Genomic DNA, 20,077 nt, shown 5'->3' on the forward strand with positions numbered 1-20,077 from the left:
TGAAAATTCAACAAAATAATTAGTTATTAGTTTTGAATTGTGGATGCAAATCATCCAAAAGTTAGTCTTGAGAAGGCATGTAAAAGAGGAATGAACAGTGGGTTTGCAGATCCATCCAGGGAGGTCACTTTGTAGTGAGTGGAACTGAAGAAAAAGGATCAGCTTTTAGGAGGGATCTAGTTTCTTGTGGCACCAGGGGCTCAGGAGTGCAAGCTGGGACCAGGCTGTTAGCAGACAAACAAAGGCCTCAAAACAGGTAACTCTGGCCTCTCAGCATGCTCAGTAAAGATCTTTTTCCCACAAGTCTGCCTGCATGCTCCATCACCTATAATTAACAAATCATATACCATGCATTACCAATGATTTTTTTTTTTTATTATTTGAAGCTTAGCAAAACATTTCTGGATTTTAGTATTACAGGCCTTTAACTCATAATGCCATGAGCACTTTGGCTTTTACATATTTGCAAGTAGAGAAAAAAGGAACATGAAATCTGTGAAAGATTCTGAAAGATAAAGACATTACAAGCACATATAGTCAGTCAAACAGCTGTTGAAATCATGTTACAATCATGCAAAACAGTCTCAACTAAATCTCTATCACTGGATAAATGCATAATATGCCATTGTTATAGCACTGCCACAAGTTTCCACCCTCCCCTTATTCAAGTCTCCTCAACCCACATTTTTTCCATGTTGCTATCAAAAAGCAAGTCATTAAAAATGACTTTGATGGAACCATTAAGATATGCACATACCCTAACCGAGTAACTATGTAAACTTGTGACTGTAAATCTCCTTTGTCTTCAACTCACTCCCCTTATTGAATATTTTTGTCAGTTGTTGTGTTCCATTCCTGCTTAACTTTATGAACATGGGTATTTTAAATCAGTGGTTCTCAAACTTTAGTACTGGTGACCCCTTTCACATAGCAAGCCTCTGAGTGCGACCCCTCCTTATAAATTAAAAACACTTGTTTATATATTTCACACCACTATAAATGCTGGAGGCAAAGTGGGATTTGGAGTGGAGGCTGACAACTTGCTACCCCCCATGTAATAACCTCGCGACCCCCTGAGGGTTCCCGATCCCCAGTTTGAGAACCCCTGTTCTAAATGATTCAGTAGGACTACTCATGTGCTTAAGCACCAGAGTGTTTGCAAGATCAAGGTCTAAAATGCTTATCCAAACCAACCCTCACGTCGGAGATAGAGCCACACCTGGTGTAAACTGGCAAAGCTACAATCTGGCTTTGAATATTTTGAGTGTAAACCGTCATTATTTAAAGGCACTTTTTCTTCAAGTTTGCCACTCTATGAAACTTTCTGTTTCCATTCCATTATTCAGATATTAGAAAAGGTCACATGGCAATATCATCAGTTCATATAAAATGGTATATGAGTGATTTCTCTCAAAACCATTTGTTTGAGAATGTATGGAAGAGTGGAGTACTGCTAGATGAATACCAGGTAAAACATTTTGATTCTTTATGTAGAAAGTTGTGTGGAATCCAGCCATAAAGCCTTGTGTGCTTTTGATTCCCGCCCCCATACATCACACTGAAGAATCCTCTTTTGTTTCAGATTCCCAGGAGGTCAGAAAAGAGAGACACTCTTTATGAAGAGACAATAAAACATGTCTAAGAAGCTTTAAATTTTACCCAATTTTGGCAGCTTTTCTTTTCTCTGTCTTCCATTACAACTAACTCAATACATCACTTCTGAAGGGGACATTTTTCCCCCAAAACAAAAAAACAAAAAAAAAACAACCCAGAAAAATCCAAACACTCAGGTCATAAATTAATTCTTCTCTTCTTCTCAAAGTACACTTGAAACTTTGTTGTCTGACAGTTGCTTTCCCCTCTTTACCAGTGATTCTGAGGTATCACTTTACAGCTGACTTGGTTCTGACATAAGCTCAGAAAAGCCTAAGCCTAAACGTCTGTCATAATTTTTAACCATTCTTCAGTTCAAATGCTTCCTGAAGACTATTCCCCATCCCATACTGTGTAGATGTCATTTTTTCCTGTTATTCATTACATGAACACATAAGAATGGCCATACTGGGTCAGATCAAAGGTCCATCTAGCCCAGTATCCTGTTGTCCAACAGTGGCCAATGCCAGGTGCCCAAGAGGGAATCATAGAATCATAGAATCTCAGGGTTGGAAGGGACCTCAGGAGGTCATCTAGTCCAACCCCCTGCTCAAAGCAGGACCAAACCCAACTAAATCATCCCAGCCAGGGCTTTGTCAAGCCTGACCTTAAAAACCTCTAAGGAAGGAGATTCCACTACCTCCCTAGGTAACCCATTCCAGTTCTTCACCACCCTACTAGTGAAAAAGTTTTTCCTAATGTCCAACCTAAACCTCCCCCTCTGCAACTTGAGACCATTACTCCTTGTTCTGTCATCTTCTACCACTGAGAACAGTCTAGATCCATCCTCTTTGGAACCGCCTTTCAGGTAGTTGAAAGCAGCTGTCAAATCCCCCCTCATTCTTCTCTTCTGCAGACTAAACAATCCCAGTTCCCTCAGCCTCTCCTCATAAGTCATGTGCTCCAGCCCCCTAATCATTTTTGTTGCCCTCCGCTGGACTCTCTCCAATTTATCCACATCCTTCTTGTAGTGTGGGGCCTACAACTGGACACAGTACTCCAAATGAGGCCTCACCAGTGCTGAGTAGAGGGGAATGATCTCATCCCTCGATCTGCTGGAAATGCCCCTACTTATACAACCCAAAATGCCATTAGCCTTCTTGGCAACAAGGGCACACTGTTGACTCATATTCAGCTTTTCGTCCACCATAACCCCTAGGTCCTTTTCTGCAGAACTGCTGCCCAGCCATTCAGTCCATAGTCTGTAGCAGTGCATGGGATTCTTCCATCCTAAGTGCAGGACTCTGCACTTGTCCTTGTTGAACCTCATCATATTTCTTTTGGCCCAATCCTCTAATTTGTCTAGGTCCCTCTGTATCCTATCCCTACCCTCCAGCGTATCAACCACTCCTCCCAGTTTAGTGTCATCTGCAAATTTGCTAAGGGTGCAGTCCACACCATCCTCCAGATCGTTAATGAAGATATTGAATAAAACCGGCCCGAGCACCGACCCTTGCGGCACTCCACTTGATACCGGCTGCCAACTAGACATGGAACCATTGATCACTACCCTTGAGCCCGACCATCTAGCCAGTTTTCTATCCACCTTACCGTCCATTCATCCAGCCCATACTTCTTTAACTTGCTGGCAAGAATACTGTGGGAGACTGTATCAAAAGCTTTGCTAAAGTCCAGAAATAGCACATCCACTGCTTTCCCCTCATCCACAGAGCCGGTTATCTCCTCATAGAAGGCAATTAGGTTAGTCAGGCATGACTTGCCCTTGGTGAATCCATGCTGACTGTTCCTGATCACTTTCCCCTCCTTTAAGTGGTTCAGGATTGATTCCCTGAGGACCTGTTCCATGATTTTTCCAGGGACTGAGGTGAGACTGACTGGCCTGTAGTTCCCTGGATCTTCCTTCTTCCCTTTTTTAAAGATGGGCACTACATTAGCTTTTTTCCAGTCGTCCGGGACCTCCCCCGATTGCCATGATTTTTCAAAGATAATGGCCAATGGCTCTGCAATCTCATCGGCCAACTCCTTTAGCACCCTCGGATGCAGCGCATCCGGCCCCATGGACTTGTGCTCGTCCAGCTTTCCTAAATAGTCCCGAACTACTTCTTTCTCCACAGAGAGCTGGTCACCTCCTCCCCATACCGTGCTGCAGAGTGCAGCTGTCTGGGAGCTGAGCTTGTCTGTGAAGACAGAGGCAAAAAAAGCATTTAGTACACTAGCTTTCTCCACATCCTCTGTCACTAGGTTCCCTCCCTCATTCAGCAAGGGGCCCACACTTTCCTTGGGCTTGGCTACACTTACAAATTTGCAGCGCTGCAGCAGGGTGTGAAAACACACCCTCTCCAGCGCTGCAAATTGCGGCGCTGCAAAGCGCCAGTGTGGTCAAAGCCCCAGCGCTGGGAGCGCGGCTCCCAGCGCTGTCCGTTATTCCCCACAGGGAGGTGGAGTACGGACAGCGCTGGGAGAGCTTTCTCCCAGCGCTGGTGCTTTGACTACACTTAGCGCTTCAAAGCGCTGCCGCGGCAGCGCTTTGAAGTGCTAAGTGTAGCCACAGCCCTTGACTTTCTTCCTGTTGCTAACATACCTAAAGAAACCCTTCTTGTTACTCCTAACATCTCCGGCTAGCTGCAACTCCAAGTGTGATTTGGCCTTCCTAATTTCACACCTGCATGCCTGAGCAATACTTTTATACTCCTCCCTGGTTATTTGTCCAATCTTCCACTTCTTGTAAGCTGTTTTTTTGTGTTTAAGACGAGCAAGGATTTCACTGTTAAGCCAAGCTGGTCGCCTGCCATATTTACTTTTCTTCCTACACATCGGGATGGTTCCTGCAACCTCAATAAGGTTTCTTTAAAATACAGCCAGCTTTCCTCGACTCCTTTCCCCGTCATGTTATTCTCCCAGGGGACCTTGCCCATCAGTTCCCTGAGGGAGTCAAACTCTGCTTTTCTGAAGTCCAGGGTCTCTGTTCTACTGCTTTCCTTTTTTCCTTGTGTCAGGATCCTGAACTTGACCATCTCATGGTCACTGCCTCCCAGGTTCCCATCCACTATTGCTTCCTCTACTATTTCTTCCCTGTTTGTGAGCAGCAGGTCAAGAAGAGCTTTTCCCCTAGTTGGTTCCTCCAGCACTTGCACCAGGAAATTGTCCCCTACACTTTCCAGAAACTTCCTGGATTGTCTGTGCACTGCTGTATTGCTCTCCCAGCAGATATCGGGGTGATTAAAGTCACCCATGAGAACCAGGGCCTGTGATCTAGCAACTTCTGTTAGTTGCTGGAAGAAAGCCTCGTCCACCTCATCCCCCTGGTCTGGTGGTCTGTAGAAGACTCCCACCACGACATTACCCTTGTTGTTCATACTTCTAAATTTAATCCAGAGACACTCAGGTTTTTCTGCAGTTTCATACTGGAGCTCTGAGCAGTCATACTGCTCTCTTACATACAACGCAACTCCCCCACCTTTTCTGCCCTGCCTGTCCTTCCTGAACAGTTTATATCCATCCATGACAGTACTCCAATCATGTGAGTTATCCCACCAAGTCTCTGTTATTCCAATTACATCATAATTCCCTGACTGTGCCAGGACTTCTAGTTCTCCCTGCTTGTTCCCCAGGCTTCTTGCATTTGTGTATAGGCACTTAAGATAACTCGCTGATTGTCCCGCTTTCTCGGTCTGAGACAAGAGTCCTCCCTTCTTGCAGTCTTATGCTTGTGCTTCCTCCTGGTATCCCACTTCCCCACTTACCTCGGGGCTTTGGTCTCCTTCCCCCGGTGAACCTAGTTTAAAGCCCTCCTCACTAGGTTAGCCAGCCTGCTTGCAAAGATGCTCTTCTTTGAACAGAACAGGTTCATCATCAAGTGATCCATCCCCTGTCATCCATTCCCAGCTTCTGGCAAACAGAGGTTAGAGATATCTGATATCTTGCATCCGAAGAAGTGGGTATTCACCCACGAAAGCTCATGCTGCAAAACGTCTGTTAGTCTATAAGGTGCCACAGGATTCTTTGTTGCTTTTACAGAGGTTAGAGACACCTTCCCTGCCCATCCTGACTAATAGCCATTGATGGACCTATGCTCCATGAACTTATCTAGTTCTTTTTTGCACCCTGTGACAGAGTTGCGCTTCACAACATCCTCTGGCAAGGAGTTCCACAGGCTGGCTGAGTATGGTCACCCAGTGTTCGGCTTTTAGATACCTCCACCTTAGAATTTTTCTAAGTATCATCATTACCAAGAAAGATTCACCTTGTCTTTCTTTTAATTACATATCCTACATAATGGTATGCTCCCAGCAACCAAATCACCTTATCATGTGATGCTTTCACGTGCCCAGCAGGACTGGACTGAGTCAGCATTTTCATGTGAGATCCCTTTACCAAGAACCAAATATGCACTTCAGGAAGTGTTACTGGTGTTTAAGTAGATGGCAGTTCACACTTTAACTCAGTAGAGAATTGTTGTAGGAGCAGCAGTGATCTGTATGCTATGGATAACGTCTATGCTCAAAAGGTCTGTTACACTTCCCCCCCTCCTTTTGTCTCCTCTCCCTCTTTGAATACCTGTGAAGTGGCTTTCCCCCTCCCCCTCCCTCCCTCCTGGAATGAATGGGCTGTTTGAACAGCTGGAATATCAGAAAAGCTCCCAGGTAGACAAGGTGTCTGGGACTCTAATTAGGCAGTGATCACATGCCAAATGCATAGACACGGCCCGAGATGGAGTGTGACCAACCAGAGGCGGCCAAGTCATCTCTAGTCGCAGGCCATGAGGAGCAAGTCCTTGAAAGGGGAAGGGGCCATGTTCTCAGGAGTGCACTCACAAGATTGTAATTCCCGTAAAGGCCCTTCGCCCGAACCGCCTGGCCAGTGGTTCACCACATTGCATTCCATCGTGCCTTGGGAAGACTTACCTTCATTGCACCATCCATCGCTGCACTGTGGGACACTTACCTTGAAGGATACAGACATCTCCAGTGCCATGCCTGTTCACGGAGCGTGAGTATGCGAGTGTGAGTGTGACACCCCTCACCCCCTTCTTTTGAGTTTAGCTATCAGTATAATAAACGTGCTGCTTTCTGACAAACTCTGTTGGGTCATTAGTCCTCCCTAACCTTACTAGCTGGCCCAATTTCAGGTGTCAGTATGATAGGAGGAACTGTGTTGCTCTTCTTTTCAATAAGATCTGCAACCAAGGGCCAGAGCATTTGTGCTTATTGAAGATCCATTGTCACATTTTGCAAGAATAGGGTATTGACCCTGGTTTCCTGGCCAAATTCCAGTTTATTTAATGAATTGATTTACTGAGATTTCAACATCCAATCTTGATTTTAAAATTGCCAGTGATGGAGAATCCACCATGACCCTTGTAAATAGTTCCAACAGTTAATTATCCTCACTGTAAAAACATTTACCCCTTATTTCCAGTCTGAACTTTATTTAGCTTCAACTTCCAGCCATTGGAATATGTTATCCTTTGACTGCTAGACTGAAGAGCCCATTTGTTCTCCATGAAGATTCTTATTATTGACTGTAAACAAGTCACCCCTTAACCTTCTCTTTGCTAAACTAAATAGATTGAGCTTGAGCTGAGAGGCATGTTTTCTAACCCTTTATTCATTCTCATGGCTCTTTTCTGAGCTCTCTCCAATTTATCAGCATCCTTTTTGACTTGTGGGCACCAGAACTAGGCACAGGATTCCAGCAGTGGTCAGACCAGTGCCAAGTGCAGGGTAAAACAACCTCTCTGTTCCTGCTCAAAATTCCTGTTTATATATCCTAGGATCACATTAGCTCTTTTGGCCACAGTGTCACACTGGGAGGTCATGTTTTCCACCATGATCCCCCAGTCTTTTTCAGAGTCACGGCTTCCTGGGATACAGCTCCATCTCCTCCCCCCATCCTATAAGTATGGCCTACATTATTTTCCCTAGATGTATACATTTACATTTAGCCATATTAAAATATATATTGTTTGCTTGCACCCAGCTTACCAAGTGATCCAGATCACTCTGCATCGGTGACCTGTCCTCTTCACTGTTTACCATTTCCCCCAATTTTTTGTGTCAGCTGCAACCTTTATCAGTGAGGATTTTATGTTTTCTTCCAGGTCATTGATAAAAATGTTAAATAGCGTAGGGCCAAGAACCGATCCCAGAGGGACCCCACTAGAAGCATATCCTTTTGATGATGAGTTCCCATTTACAATTACATTTTGATATCTAACTATTAGGCAACTTTCAATCTATTTAATGTCTGCTAATTTATATCATTTTAGTTTTTAATCAAAATGTTGTGCAATTCTGACTCAATCAAGCAACTTACAGAAGTCTAAATACATTATATCAACATTATTACCGTTATCAACCAACTTGTAATCTCATCAAAAAAGGTATTGAGTTAGTTTAACAGGATTTATTTTCCATCAATCCATGCTAATTGGAATTAAGTATATTACTTTCCTTTACTTATCTCTTAATTGAGTTGCATATCAGCTGCTCCATTGTCTGACCATAATATTAGTTTTCTTCCAGTCTTCTGGAACTTCCCCAATGCTCAAGACTTATTGAAAACAAACATTACCATTCTTGGAATCTCCTCCCCAGCTCTTTTTAAGCTCTTAGATGCAAGTTATCTGGACCTGCTGATTTTAAAATGTCTACCTTGAGTTGCTGCTATTTAACATCTTTCGAAGATACTAGTGGAACGAAAAGAGTGTTATCATCAATATATGATATGAGTACATCATCTATTTTTCCCCAAAACACAGAACAAAGTATTTATTGAACACACTGAATGCCTTTTCTGCATTATTATTGAGAATTCTACCATTTTCATCTAGGAATGGACCAATACAATTGTTAGGATACTTTTTGTATCTAATCTACTTTAAAAACTCCTTCTATTTGTGTGACATTACAATCTGGACTGATGAAAAGTTGTGTCCCCTCAGTTCTCCTACCTGGGGTGCCTTTTACACTGCTTTTCTATGAGAGCTGCCACTCCTGGTCTACTTCCATACAGCCGCCAGCAGGTAAGTTACTCCCAGTTATATAGTATGAGTGCTATAGCCAGCCACTCTTTAATTACTCTGCAGAGCAATACCAGCAAATTCCTAGTCCCAGACTTTCCCCGGAAATGTTCATCTTCTACTACCCACTTTCTCTTGGATAATATAAGCTAATATAAAGTCTGTCATTTTATTAATTGAAAATGATATGCACAAATCCTGTTATCCCAAATGGAGTTTCCCCAAACACTTCAGTCCAAACACACTGGTGTAGATAAAAACAATAAAACAAGTTTATTACCTACTGAAAGATAGATTACAAGTAATGTGGCATAAAAGTCAGAATTGATTATAAGAAAATAAAAGTGGAAAGCAACTAATGCCTAATTTAACAAGCTAAGTGCATTCAAAGCAAAAAGTCTGTCTCACCACATGTTGCAGCAGTATTACTAACTGAATCTCTTTCAGTCAGGATCCCTCACTCAGTCCAATGCTGCTTCGTTTGTTCTTTTAGTGTCCTCGATGCTGTGGATAGAGGGAGAGGGAGAGATAATTTGGGGCATCTGCCCTCCTTTCTTATAGCTCTTTCTCTTCTTTGAGAATCATCTCCAACTAAGGTTCAGGAGACAGAAAGTCTGTGTGGATGGGAACCCCCCAGCTGTTTCTTTGTAAAAATGTAGATTTTCGCCCATATCCTCTTTCCTACCAAAGAACGGCCACTTAACCAGATGGTGGTCTATTTGATTTTGTTGACACCTGGATGAGGGGTTGGCTAGCCTTTTGTCTCTGGGGAACTGGATTTGTGACTGCTCCCCAGACTTGGAATGTGTCTTGGTAATATCATACAGTAGAATCATATAACTTTACATACATACTTTACCAGAACAATAATGATCAGCAAATTATGAGTTTTCAAATTATATCTCACAAGGCATAGTTTGTACAAAATCTATCATAGTCTTGTAAAAGCAGTGAACATAGGGGTACAGACTGTCACAATTTATCATTCACTTGCTGACCATATATTTCTCCTTGAGTCCCTTTGCTTCACTCATTTATTTTCTACAATTCCTGGCTTTGATTTAAATTCAATACTGTCAAGTTCCCCTTTCTTCCATGTTGTTATATATATTTTATTGATAATATATATATTATCAATAAAATAATATAATAAAATATATTTTTTCTAGCTGCCTTCACTTCTTCTCTAAACCAGGTCATTTTTTTAACCACTACAGATTTCTTCCTTCATCGTGGCTTTCTGGTCATCTAGTAAAGTGTTCTTAAACAATTCCCAATTACGGTTCACATTTGTCTTAGTAAATTCTTCCACCCAGCTGATTTTAGTCATACTTGTTTTGAGCTTTGTGAAATTGGCCTTTTTGAAGCACTAAGAATATATCTTACTGGTCTGGACTTTATTGTGCTTGCACATTATAAATCTAATCAAGTCATGATCACTTGTACCTAAGCTACCACTAATTTTTATTTCTGATCAGTTCTTCTTTATCTGTTAAGGCAAGGTCTAATATAGAACACCCCCATGCTGGATGCAACACTTTTTGAGTTAGCAAATTGTGATCTATAATATTTAGAAATATTACAGATGTGTTAGTACTGGCAGCACAAGATCTTAGATATTCTTCTTCTTCAGCACACTTCTGAGTTCCCTGAAATCATCTATTATCTGTGAGATATCTGCGACATGGTGTCGTTAGTGTTGATGTGAATTGTCACCAATAGATCCTTGCCTGTTGACTTGAGAAGCCTAACCAATCTTAGAGTGACATCTTGTGTCTTAGCTAGGAGAAGACAGCATCCTGGCCTTTTTTCCATTTGTCCCATATAGAATGTTCTTTCGATCCTTCTGAGTACTGAATCCCCAATAAATATAATTTATCTCCCTTGAGCAGTTGGAGGATCCCTTTGTGGGCAAACTTGATTTTCTTACAAGTTGTGCTGAGCTGCAGTCTGTAGATATATCCCATAAACATCTCCATTCCCTTGGACCTTGAAACTTTTATCTGCATGGAATTCCTCCTGGTCCTCGTCTCTCTGGTGGCCCTTGCCTGCCCATCCTCATCCATATCCAGCTGTGTAAAATACCACCCTGACCTCTTGTCTCTGGTTGTTATGAGCTGCCAGGCTTCCTCTCTCACTTCCTCTCTCTCCAGCTCCTTGGTGCCATCTCCTTCTTTTCTTGAACTAATGTTTCCCAAAGCTGGCCACCTAGGAACTCCTCATCTTCTGTGATTCTCAGGAGCATCTCTACTTCCCCCTCCAAACCAAGAATCTTTTCTTCCAACTCAGCCACCAACTTGCACTTCCTACACATTCTGGCTTCAGGAAAGAAAAGGAAAAAATGGTATATCCATTGCCATTCAGCACCACTGGTCCATCACTGGCCACTGTGGAATTGCACATAGAGGTGGACCTGGAAGGAAAGCCTCTCACGCTGCCTCCAAAATTCTCTCGTTAGCTGCCTCTATTTATAATGGCTCTTGAGTTCACCCAGAAAGTGACTTTTTATACCAAATTTCCCTGCTTACCTCCGCTCAGCTCCATCCCTCAAACAGCGGGACTGACCAAAGCTCCAAGGGTCAGAGCCACGTGGCCCTTACCAGGGCACCAACAAACAGATCTGTCAGGGTGAGCAACACAAATAGGGCAGGAGGATCGGATAAAGCTAACAGACTTGAGCAGGAAAGCTGCAGTCAGTGTTATTAACTGAGTACAGTGAATCAAGATGTACTATCCTGTTAGTAGGGGTCAAGCTTTTCAGGAGATATGGGTAAACTGACAATATGGTTCCTTACAACCGTTATAACATGTAGAATGTCTTCTGCATGGACTCCTGTCTCCTTTTTTTATGAGACCTACAATCAAGGGAGTTCATGCCAGCAGAGACTTTAGCCCAGCAACTTCTGAAGCACTTAGAGGAGAGGAAAGTGATCAGGAAGAGTCAGCATGGATTCACCAAGGGCAAGTCATGCCTGACTAACCTAATTGCCTTCTATGAGGAGATAACTGGGTCTGTGTATGAGGGGAAAGCAGTGGATGTGTTATTCCTTGACTTTAGCAAAGCTTTTGATACAGTCTCCCACAGTATTCTTGCGAGCAAGTTAAAGAAGTATGGGCTGGATGATTGGACTATAAGGTGGATAGAAAGCTGGCTAGCTTGTCGGGCTCAACGGGTAGTGATCAATGGCTCCATGTCTAGTTGGCAGCCAGTTTCAAGTGGAGTGCCCCAAGGTCGGTCCTGGGGCCAGTTTTGTTCAATATCTTCATTAATGATCTGGAGGATGGCGTGGACTGCACTCTCAGCAAGTTTGCAGATGACAATAAACTGGGAGGAGTGGTAGATATGCTGGAGGTTCGGGATGGGATACAGAGGGACCTAGACAAATTAGAGGATTGGACCAAAAGAAACCTGATGAGGTTCAACAAGGACAAGTGCAGAGTCCTGCACTTAGGACGGAAGAATCTCATTCACTGCTACAGACTAGGGACCGAGTGGCCAGGCAGCAGTTCTGCAGAAAAGGACCTAGGGGTTACAGTGGATGAGAAGCTGGATATGAGTCGACAGTTTGCCCTTGTTGCCAAGAAGGCTAACAGCATTTTGGGCTGTATAAGTAGGGGCATGGCCAGCAGATCAAGGGACGTGATCATTCCTCTCTATTCGACATTGGTGAGGCATCATCTGGAATACTGTGTCCAGTTTTGGGCCCCACATTACAAGAAGGATGTGGAAAAATTGGAAAGAGTCCAGCGGAAGGCTAGAAAAATGATTAGGTGGCTGGAGCACATGACTTATGAGGAGAGGCTGAGGGAACTGGGATTGTTTAGTCTGCAGAAGAGAAGAATGAGGGGGGATTTGATAGCTGCTTTCAGCTACCTGAAAGGGGGTTCCAAAGAGGATGGATCTAGACTGTTCTCAGTGATAGCAAATGACAGAACAAGGAGTAATGGTCTCAAGTTGCAGTGGGGGATGTTTAGGTTAAATATTAGGAAAAACTTTTTCACTCAGAGAGTGGTGAAGCACTGGAATGGGTTACCTAGGGAGATGGTGGAATCTCCTTCCTTAGAGGTTTTTAAGGTCAGGCTTGACAAAGCCCTGGCTGGGATGATTTAGTTGGGAATTGGTCCTGCTTTGAGCAGGGGGTTGGACTAGATGACCTCCTGAGGTCCCTTCCAACCCTGATATTCTATGATTCTATGAACTTCATATAACTCAATTTCCCACCCCCAGCAAAGAACATTTCTAGCACATTCCCCGTCTCAGATAGGCCCAAATGACTTTCCAAGCAATTTCTGTCCTGCCATTTTTAAAAGATGGATTTTTCTGCTCATTCAAGCTCTCATTACACTTCTAGCTCCATTTAGCTTAGGGCCCTGTAATGAGTCAGGAAACATGAAGATTTAAACAAAAAAAATGTTTCCCAAACCCCAGTGGGGATGTAAGTGCAGGGAACATTAGAAGTTTTCAACCCCATTATAAAAAGCCCCAGGTTTGCATAGATCTAAGCTAGGACAATGCTTATTTGCATAAATCTAATTCTTTGAAAAATAGCAAAAATGGCCATTTTTCATGGCATGCCACTTTCAATTCTGGAAAGGGCCAATTTTGCATTTTATAGCCGACAACTGAAACACAGAAAGAAAATTACCTTCTCTGGGCATCAAAGAAAAAATAAACCAAAAACCCCCCACCTCACCCACTATTTAAGTAGTTATTAAATGAAAAAAAAAATACCTCAGAGAAACTCATCCTGATTCACTACAACTGAAAATGTGGAAACCTGGACTCACACTATAAACTTACACCAGAAACCCTGGCTTATGGGAACTATTTTTACTAGGGGGAATTTGACTCATTCTTTGGTGTTTGGAAAGGCTACATTTGCATCCTGTAAAACTCATCCAAATCAATAACTTTCCTTCAGGTCAGTACAGTGAACTAGATCCTCAGTGTGTGTTAACTATCATAGTTCTCCTTGACTTGAATGGAACTTGTACCAGTTTATACCAGCTGAAGATTCATGGATTCTAATAATGGATTCTCCCATTGCTTCAACAGATAATTTGTATTTGAATTCTGGGCTTGTTTGTTTTTATGGCTTCTCACATGGGAAGCGAATCCAATCCTGGATTTGCAAATGAGGTTGCTTGTCTTACAAGTGTAGTCATTGTGGGGTGGCTTTCAGGTGTTGGCCTTATGATGTAGTCTCTTCTGCAGAGACTTCACACACCATTCCTCAAAAATGGACATGGCCTCAGGGCACAGCTCTCTCCTTCTGGGTGTGTCCAGTGCAATGAGTTCCCAGTTTTTAATGTCTGTCTTGCATGATCTGAGGATGGGTCAACCCTTGTGCCCAGCTGGCTGTAGAACATTGCTTGCGGTATACAGAAAACCTCCATGTGCAACACATGTCCAACCCGGGAAAGTTGAGCCCTGATGAGTATGCATTTGGTGCCAAAGATTTGGCATCTCTCAAGGACTGGTAGCTCTCCAGCTGATTGATGTGGCATTGGTAAAGCGTCCATGTCTCAAAGCCATAGAGGAGTGGGATGAATAACACAATGTTGTAGATTCTTATCTTTGTTCTGAGGCAGCCTCCCTCCAGAGGCTACGGGTGAGCCAGCTAAATGCCAAGCTGACCTTTGACAAGCACTAAATGATCTCATCCTTCAACACAGCGTTGGTGGAAAGTGTTCTATCCAGGTAGCAGAATTTCCTGACCAAGTTGAGGGGTATGTTGTCAGTTCTAAAGCTGGGATCCAGGTGCTCATGATGCTGGTGGTCTGGTGCTGGCCGGTACATGGCCTCCCTCTTTTTCAGGCTGATTGTGAAACCGAAGCATTTTGAGATATAGGCAAAGCATTCCACGATAAACTGAATGTCCTTGAGTGCATGTGCAGTGAGGGTACAGTCAGAGGCAAACAAGAGCTCTCTTAATAGCTGTCTGATTAAATTGGTCTGTCCCCTGAGTTGCTATAGATTAATTAATTAGAGCCCCATCCAAACTAAACCAGATGTGTACACCTCTGTCAAAGTCCTGGAATGCGAACAAGAGCATGTGTGAAAAGACAATGGCAAAGAGGACCAGAGCTATTATGCATCCTTCTCTGGTGCCATTGGTGACAGGGGAGGCTTCTGATGAGTCCCACACTCCATAACCTTGGCCATCGTGCCATTGTGAAATGAGTGGATGACAGCAATCATCTTCTCTGGTAGGTTCAACAAAAATGTACAGGTCTTTGTTCTGTTTAGCAGCCCTCTCTTGTATTTGTCAGACTGCAATAGTCATGTCCATGGTGGCACAGCCAGCATGAAAGCCACACTATAACTCTGGATGCATCAAGTTCACTAGGTGAGAGACGAACCTGTTGAGGACAACCCGTGCAGGGATCTTCCCCGCTATAGAGAGCAGTGACATTCTTTGATGGTTGTCACAGCTAAATATGTTTTCCTTCCTGGTCTATCTCAAGGTCATTCTCATCAAACCGGTCTTCATGTTTCCGCATTACGAACTCAAGAACCTTGGATGCTGTATTATATGTAGCAAAGAGTCCTGTGGCACCTTATAGACTAACAGACGTTTTGGAGCATGATTTTTCGTGGGTGAATCCCCACTTCGTCGGATGCGTCACCCATGAAAGCTCATGCTCCAAAATGTCTGTTAGTCTATAAGGTGCCGCAGGACTCTTTGCTGCTTTTACAGATCCAGACTAACACGGCTACCCCTCTGATACTTGTATTATATGTGACATCTCTGAGCTTCTACCAGGCTGCCTCAATGTCTATGGAGTGGTGTGGGACCTCAGCTAATGGAGTCTCCAGTGTCTGTTCCAACTTTGCTTGTTCATGTGAAAGAAGTATTTCAATCAAGAATTGGCAAATCAGCCCTACTTCTCTTTGTTTGCAGTGTTGTAGCTGTATTTGTCCCAAGAGGTTAGAAAGAGACAACCCAGACCTAAAGAAGAGTTCTGTGTAAGCTTGAAAGCTTGTCTCTCACCAACAGAAGTTGTTCCAATAAAAGATATTACTGCACCCACCTTGTGTACCTATCTATCTTGGCATTTATAATGTGCTCGTTGCCATGGCCTCTGGACTCCTTACAGAGGCCTAATGCCCAGTTTCCACATTTGGAAGCCTGAGTTTGAGTTTCCCTGATAGGGAATGATTCATGAGATCAAGTTTGCTGCTTTAGATTGGGTTTCATGACATATTAAAGTTCATCCTCATTAGAGCTGAGCAAATAATTGATTTTTTGGTGTGGTCACTGAACTGAAAAATCCAAAAATGAATTTTTTCATTCATTTTGAACTGAAATGGATTTTTTCCCTCAGTGAAATGAAAAAATTAAAAAAAAGTTCAAGTTGAACAAAACATTTTGAAACTGTCATTTCAAAACAAAATGCCATGATGGTTTATTTAAAAAATGTCAAAATGAACTGTTTTGACATTTCTGTTTTCTTTTTTGTTGTTTTTGGTTGTGGCTGAAACTATTCACCTAATTTGTAAATTATAATTTGTAAATTATTTCAATGATCTGAAACATGCATTTTTTGGTGAATTTACATTTCCCTGAAAAAAATTCATCCAGCTTTGCAAAGCTAAGCATGGGGTAAGTTTCTGTTGATGTCAATCAAAGCAAAATGCTAAGTTTTCATGATACATTGTGAAGCAGGAAACAAGTGTCAATGATTTCCCACAACGCAGAGCCTGAAGCAATAACCTGGATCTGTAGGTTGTATGTAAGAAGCCATGTGATGTAAAGTATCAAGCAATGAACAGAACGGTTCTCTCTCTCATGCAAACTTATGTGACACTATTGCAGAGTGACAGATTTGAATCTCTCCTAGAAAATTATACATAAGCTTACTTTTTTGTGATGAAATGTTATATAACTAGAAGTGGGTTTCTGATGTTAGTTTAAAGAAGGCTGATTTTGCCCCTCATATAAAATGATGTAAGCGCCCTTGTTTCCCCAAAGCAATGAGTGAGTTGGGGCTGCCTTGCACAGGGAAGAAAACTTTTCATAAAGTTGGTTTTCAATATATAGAAAGTATCATTTGGCTCCTTTGTTATACAGGGCGTGATGCTAGATTCCCCTTGCCTGAAGGGTAAAGTTCCATGCTAGAAAATGAAGGTGGGACCTCAGTTTTTCCAACAAAATGGTGCACGATGCCAGGTTTTTTGAAACTGAACATTTTAGAAAATAGTTCATAATCCCCACACACTTAACTCAAGAGGCAGGGCCGTTTGGAGTGGGAAGATCTAATTTAGGTCCGCACTATAATGCCATGGCCATGCCATATTTCATGGTAACAACCATTAAGTCCTAGGGGGGGTGGATTTGTTCTAACCCTTTCACTCCAAATACAAGTAGTGATTTTTGGTTTTGTTTGCAGGTCTAGCTTCTTTTGATAACCCTCAAAGCATTTCAGGTAAATGGGGTCTGCAATATGTTTCTTTCATCAGTCCCAGAAACCATGCACTTAAGTGTGAAGATTCCCCACACATTTAAAGAAATAACAGGATGAATCACCTAGTGAAAGAGCTTCCCATTTAAAAAAGGCTCTGGAGTCAAATCCTGCCATCTTTAATAAGGGGAAACTCCCATGGAATTCAAAAGAAGCTCTGCCAGATTAAGGGCTGAATAAAAAGTGCAGGATCTGACCCCTCCAGCCAATAAATTGCAAGTAAAAAAAAAAAAAAAGATTGTGTTTGATTCTTCTTTTCCTTAGGTACGATCCATTCTGCTAACTAGTGATTTATGCTCTGTTTTTACCAACTGATTAATTTAATGGATGCTTACCCTGTTTGATTCAGTGCTGTGGGCCATATTTTTTCAGTTACTTTAAGAAGTGATCAGCATTGGGAGGACATGATGAACCTAAATTGCAAAAATGCTGGCTGCCTGCCAAGAATTTGAAGTGGGAGGCACTTATATTCAGCTGCACTTGAGAGCAGCTAACTTCATGGTATAAAGAACCTATGCAGGGGCATGTATGCTCTTGTTAAGAGGGTGGCATGGAAGGAGCTGAGACAGGGCTAAAGGGAAGATAGAAATTCGCCTGCTAGTCTCAGTATAAAGCTGCCTGTAAAAAAGACTTACAGGCAAAATTCTCAAACATGCCCTTAATGACTTAGGAACCTACACCCTTTTGTTTTTAGGTTCCTAAGCCACTTAGACATATTTGAAAATTGTCTCCTTATATCTCAGCAGCAAAGTGCTCTAGTTAAAGGTCCCTGGCTTCCCCCAAGACCTTGACCAGAGTGATTCAATCCAGCACAAACCAAAATAACTTACAATGGTTTATTTGTACCAAAAGAGGCTGTTGGATTCAGCAGAGGTCTTTTGTTAAGGGTCAAGTTGAATGCAGTAAGTTGTGGCTGGAGTAAGCCATTTACTGACCTTTATTGTTTGACCAGGCCTCAGATTTGGGATTTTTGGATGACTAGCTTGAGACACCATGGGACTCGTTTGCAAGGTGCCTAATACCCACAGCTCCCACTGGGTGTCATGCTGCCCACAGGAGAATGATGGCCACTGAGCATTTTTGCAAATCAGGTCACGATACTTCAAGATAATGATACTTTCCCAGTAGATAGTTTATTTCATATCTGCCTTCTTCAGGTTTTCTTGCACCTTCTTCTGGAGCCTCTAGTGCAGACTGCTGTCAGAGACAGGATACTGAACTAGAGGGAATTTGGGTCTGATCCACTGTGACCATTCCTATGTTCCTAGCTGGAGACAGACATTTAAAAAAAATGTGTCCCACTTTTGTTCTTCTCTTGTCAAACTGTCCGCCCTTCAAGTGGAACTGTGTTTTACAGGAGTCTCTCTCAACACAGCAGTGACCATAGAGGAGGTTGCAGATTGCTGACATGCAACTTTGCATTTTCACTTTTAAATAAAATATAAAAGTTTAGCGCTCTTCGGCATTCAGTGGGTCTGATTTTTATGAAAGGGAGGGGAAAGTTTCTAATGTTGTATTAGAACATAAAGTTCCACCTTTGAGCAATTAAGCATGCTGACAATGGAGCTCTCTTGAAAGCCTTTCGAAAAGGACTACATAAAATAGAATTGTAAGGAATGTATATATAGTACACACACACACACATATAGCAATTGATCTATCTGGGCAGAACATTTTTACACTGAGGATGCTGTAAAGGACATGTTCAGATTTAATATTTGTGTCAAGACTGAATCTTATTATTCTAACCCAATACAGTTATAGATTTAACACCCACCCCCCTTTGCTTATTAAAATCTGGATATTATGTAGAATACTTTCCTATAGGATGATCTGAAAATTCAGTTACATACAGTAATTGGTTTTTACTTTCTTTTTTAAAATATAGGGCTGGATCCTCAATGGGGTTAAACTTAATTTAACTATTCCTATGTTTAAAGCTAAGCATAAGGGGCTTAAATTTCTATCCCATTTATTCTGATGAAATAATTTGATCATTTCAGTAGTAAATTAAATCCTTTGATGTCTCTTTGTTATATAATTTTTCTGTTTTCTATTTGACCGACCATTATCTGCATGCATTAGCTTTTAGGGGCCCCAATCACAGACCAGGACCCCACTGTGCCAGGTGCTGTACAAAGAACAAAAAGATGGTCCTTACTTCATGGACTTCATATGAAATAGAACTAGTCAAAAGTTTGAAAAAAGATTTCATGAAAAATGAACTCCAGAATTTTTTGTTTGTTTCTCAAAACACAAAATGTATTAAAAAAACAAATAAACATTATTTAAAATATCATTTTAAGGGTTACCAAAATGTTCTGATTACCAAAGCTAGTTTTTAGTGAACAAAATAAGGCACTAACCATTTAGGTTATGGTCTTGATAACATTTTGATCATTTGGAATTTAAAATGTCACATCTTTACCAAAACTGAAAATTTGTAAACATCAAAAGATTTTTTTCTCCAAAATGTTTTCACTTTTGAAAAAAGGCCATATTTTGACCAAAACCGATTTCATTTGACAAATGTCAATGAGCTATAATATGGAAGAACATTAACTAGGTAGAAATAATACATCTTTTTGCACAGGGAGCAGTAACACCTAGTATGTAAGGTAGTTGACTAGGCTTCAGGAACCTTGGGTTCAGTTCCTGACTCTTCCATTGGCCTGTTGGGTGACTTAGGGCAAGTCACTTAGAGATAACAATGTCATCCTTTTTAAAGCACTTTGAGATCTACGTATGAAAAGTGTTATATCAGATCTATGTTTTAGAGTGTTTTTAGGACCAGCTTCTCATGACATTTCTTCTGTTGAGTAGTACATAACCCCGCAAATAGTCCTATTCAAATCAAGTCAACTAGCCTTATGGATGGGGAGAAAGCAGTAGATGTGGTAGATCTTGACTTTAGTAAGGCTTTTGATACTGTCTCGCATGACCTTCTTATAAACAAATTACCGAAATGCAACCTAG

This window comes from Mauremys reevesii, linkage group 1 (genome assembly GCF_016161935.1).
Source record: "Mauremys reevesii isolate NIE-2019 linkage group 1, ASM1616193v1, whole genome shotgun sequence".
In the NCBI taxonomy this organism is placed as follows: Eukaryota; Metazoa; Chordata; order Testudines; family Geoemydidae; genus Mauremys; species Mauremys reevesii.